The sequence below is a fragment of the Amphiura filiformis genome, chromosome 19, assembly GCF_039555335.1.
Source record: "Amphiura filiformis chromosome 19, Afil_fr2py, whole genome shotgun sequence".
Classification (NCBI taxonomy): domain Eukaryota; kingdom Metazoa; phylum Echinodermata; class Ophiuroidea; order Amphilepidida; family Amphiuridae; genus Amphiura; species Amphiura filiformis.
In genome coordinates, this window is record NC_092646.1 from 54,033,542 (window position 1) to 54,038,131 (window position 4,590).

The window sequence follows — 4,590 nt, forward strand, 5'->3', positions numbered from 1 at the left end:
TGGCGAAAGTACTGGGCGTTGCATTGACGACTGATGCGCATGCGCTGAACCGTGTAATATCGTTTCATCACATGGCTAAGAACCAAAAAGATTGTAGGAACTTTCTCAAGTGTTTAAGAATACCTAATCAAATACTACTGATACTTCTTGCACTGATTAATTATACTGCATCAAATGTGTATAATGCATGGGCGAGCATTACAAGTTGATGCATTTATATTATTGCTCACATATTCCAACATTTTTAGAGACAAGTTTGTTATAAAAATACCAAATTCACAAGATTTTTATTGTGTGTGAAATAGGTTGAGAAATTGTACAAAATAATGCACCTGTTGTTAGATGTTGATGATGCATCTAATGCACTCTGGCATGCTGGGGCTTGTGCATTAGACGCATCAACCAGTGGTGTGCACAGCACATTGAAAGGGGGGGGCAGGTTGTTCAGTTCCCCCGAATGGAGTCTGATTAGGAGCAAATTTTGATGTTTTTAACGTTTTTTCCCCGAATACCCCGAATGACCAACAAACGTTGGTTGCCCCCCCCCTTTGCGCATGCCACTGGCATCTACATGATACACATTTATTTTATTATCCTATAAATAATAGGCTAACATACATACAAGTCCTCCATAGTTAATATTAATCAACTGAATAGCAGCTGATAGAATAAGTCAAAATGTGATGACCTTTCATGGCCCTACTAATTAATGTAATATGCTAATTAACAAGTTAATGTGAGCCCCAGATGTGAGCTTATCTCTCATGACCTAAGATTGTTAAAGTATAGAGTTTTAGAAATAAATCTATTGCTGGAACTTACTTTTTGCTACTTTGCTATACATTGCATATATGGAACCAGCAGATTTCATCAAGTACAGCGGGTCAGTTGGGTAATGAAGTGTGATGGTTCCAGACGCAACGTAGTCAAGTTGCAAGAAGTAAGTTCCGGTATTCGAACATTATTAAGAACATTCACTCATTTGTTGTCAAACTATATACTGCTTTAATACCTACTCTAATATACTACACTAAAACATATGTATTTATGAATATTATCAATCATCCAGGTAGATCAAATAGTTGTGGTAAATTATAATTCTATTAAACTGGACTTAAACAGTAAATAAGTCCAGTTGAATAGAATTATAATTGAGTACAACTAAAACATATGTACTACTCTAATACATAATTCTAAAGTATACTGACCATAGGAGCACATACTATATTGTATTTCACTATTCTGTCGGTCTGTGTCACGTCACTTCCGGTTGATGATGTTCGAGTGAAAACAAGTCCCTGATTCGATTTTTGTTGATGATTTCTGTCATTGGTGTAATGTAAATTTCGATCGCAAATAGTCAGTGGAATCAAACAACCGTTTCTAAGTCTTCAGAGTGAAAGAAACATACTTGAATTACCGTTTATATACTGACAAACTTAAAATTAAATTCCATGGTCGAGTGTTGTTTTTTCCGAAATTGAATATCACTCCAGCAACATCGCTATGTAGCCTCCTTCACAGCCGGCTTCTGTTGTTCATAACAAACCGTGAGCCACATGCAGTTTGGGCCCGAGACTAGAGATAGCCCGGATGTCCGACCGACAGAATAGCAAATCAGTGACGATAGTGCACATGTCATTAGGCACAGCTTCAAATTGCCAGCATTCACTCAAAATGCTGGTGTTTTTAAAGACACTGCATAGGTACGCTTGTGAAACTGGTGCCTCAACACATTGACATCACAAAAATTATTATACATGTAGTTAATACATATTTGTTAAATTTACAAATCAAAGTGTGCTTCTATCTCTTGACCTGATACTGGTCAACATATGCTGCTGATAATAGAATATAAGAGTGCTCACCTTTCATGACCACCAGTTCTACTACTACTACTACTAATAATAATAATAACTCAAGCCAAAAGTGGATGTAAGGGCTTTTGAAACAGAGCTTTTCAATTATGCTGCTGATAATAGAATATAAGAGTGCTCACCTTTCATGACCACCAGTTCATAGGTAAAAGGTCAATATATACAGTCCAACATCTTACAGGTATTCCTATTATGCGAGTGCGCAACACGGGAAGTGATCGAACCATGCCAGCTCGCTTAGAGGTTAATGACTGCGCATCAGTTGTTTTGAGGGTATTGTGAAATATCTAAACATTGTGCTTTGGAACCGAGGAATATCCCGAGGGCAGCCCCGAGGGATATTCCGAGGTCCAAAGCACAATGTAGATATTTCACAATCCCCGAAAAATAACTGATACAAAGTCATTATCCTCATTCATAACCGTCACTTTTCACTTTATTTAATTCAATTTACGGCACATTTTCTTCTTTTAATTTGAAAACAGAACACAATTTGAACTTTATCTGTCGTTTTCCCTGTAAAAAATCGAATAGCCCATTAAGGAAATACCGCTAGCGACCAATCACACTAGCACGCAATCACGCGATGTCCAAATACGGCGGCCAGCGTTAGCAGTAAATTGTTGAACGCGTAACACGCCACATTACGCGGTCATTGTAGAGCGTACTTTTAGCTACGCCACGAGACGCGGTCATTATACTTTTTCAATGACCTGCATTTGCGTCCGCGCATTTAAAAGTTATTATCTGTGATTGGATCGCACTTTCTGCGTATATTAATGAGGTTATGAATCATGATTGATTGATTGGTTGGTTAGTATGTTCATTATTGTATCCACGGTTGTGTGCCGCTCTCATGATGATTTTGCTTCACTGCGCACGTATATAGCGCGTAAACAGTGCGCAGTGCTGTGTCTCTGCTGCAGGTATGCGTGCCTCAAAGTCGGCACACTGTGTGCGTCCGCGTCGGTACTTAATTTGTACTTCAGACTAGACAGACTGTAGTGTGAATGTGCTTGCTCCATCTGTTACCTATCTCTCAACTGAAATTGTCAGTGTTTTTATTGAACCTAAAAACAATTTAAAGACATGGTTTAGTGAAAAAAAAAGTATCAATCAAAGTTGATATTTGAGGATGCAAAAACAAATAGGCCTAAACCTTGCAATAAAAAAAATATAATAATAACAATGAAAGAAGTCTCAACTCTATTTGTCAAACAAAATCAATATTATACATTCAGCATCATTAAAATGTAATTTTTAAACGAAAAAAATAGAGGAAGCCCCGCCATAGCAGTTCTTCTGGGGTGAACCAAACCAGGCTGGTTATCAAATTAATCAGTGACAAGGTTATCTCTAAAATTTGACAGGTGCTAATTAATGCAATAATATCAATTAGCACCTGTCAAATTCAGAGATAAACTTGTCACTGATTAATTTGATAACCAAGCAGGTTTGGTTCACCCCAGAAGAACTGTTCTGGTGTGGCTTCTTCTTTAACTTAGTCAAGAAAAATCTTAATTTACATATTGGAAGACATCTGTGGTGTATAGGCCCTATATGTGATGGGTGACATCACAAGTATTTGTTTTTTTGTAAAACAAAAACAAACAAAAAAACCAGTTTGTTCTTATTATGAGTACTCTTACTTTATTTATGCTCAAAATGGTTTGAAAGTATTTTTGTATTTTATGTTACTTATTTTTGCTTTTTTTATTTTAATCTTATTACAATTTGTTTACTTTTCTTTGTACATGTTTTCATTATTTGCTGAGTTTGTAGCTTCACATGTAGAAGTTGTGTAAGTGGTGAAATTGTCAAGGGTATGAATACTCAATTGGGAGCTTTGTAAACATATTGGGAGATTTTCTGTTGTCCCATGGGACCAATGGTAAAGTTAAAAATTAGTACCGTATATAATTTTTAGTTTTTAAATATGTATATAAGTACATTTTATAGGGAGATTTAAAACTGTACAGCTGTAATTTGTTTTTCACAAATGGGAATGTTACGGATAGACTGACAATCGTTGTCTGCATCACATACTGATGTATCTCAAAAGGCTGCCTTATGTGAATTTTATTGTCATTTTTTTAAAATTTCATATTGTTATTTTATATTTCAGCATGCTTCTTTCCTTTATGAATGGACATGAGAATGTAATATTGTGTTACTACCTCAAAATTAATATAAAAAGTTAATTTTACAGTGTATTTCAACACAATTATATCACATAATAGAAAATAAATCACACAAGGCAGCCTTGTGAGATAAAACAATGTGTGTTGCAGACGACAAAATCTATTGTATGCAGTGATGCACAACCTTCACAGTCACACAGAATGTATTTTGAGAATACTGATACACATATTCCATTACATACTTTTTATTTTAAACAGTTATTCACAGAGCACTTTTTCTGATTGCATATCAAAAGTATATCAAAGTGACACAGCCTAAAGAAGCAATAAGACATTACTCAATCAATATTTGGCCCAAATGCAATTACCGTCCTGGCAGGTGTGATCAATGTTACACGACATGTTGCTTCCCAGCATATAGTGGCCAGCATGTCTTATGTTTTAGTTTGTCATGCCATAAAAAGCAAAGAAATGATCAAAATAAAACACAGATTGAATTTACTGTTATTGCTCTACGTGCTAGCCATGGGCTTCAACATCAGAAGTTTTGAGATATTTTCTCAAAATATCAA

The 4,590-nt window shown here is 35.7% G+C and overlaps 1 long non-coding RNA gene across 1 annotated transcript; it reads right to left on the minus strand.

Moving 5' to 3' along the window:
* Window positions 1-1,783: 1,783 nt before the first annotated feature.
* LOC140141495 (uncharacterized) lies at window positions 1,784-2,054 on the minus strand. The gene is made up of 2 exons (XR_011857423.1): window positions 2,000-2,054; window positions 1,784-1,868 (listed from the first exon to the last, which is right to left on the minus strand). It is a non-coding gene; the product is annotated as an uncharacterized lncRNA (long non-coding RNA).
* Between the last annotated feature and the right edge of the window lie 2,536 nt (window positions 2,055-4,590).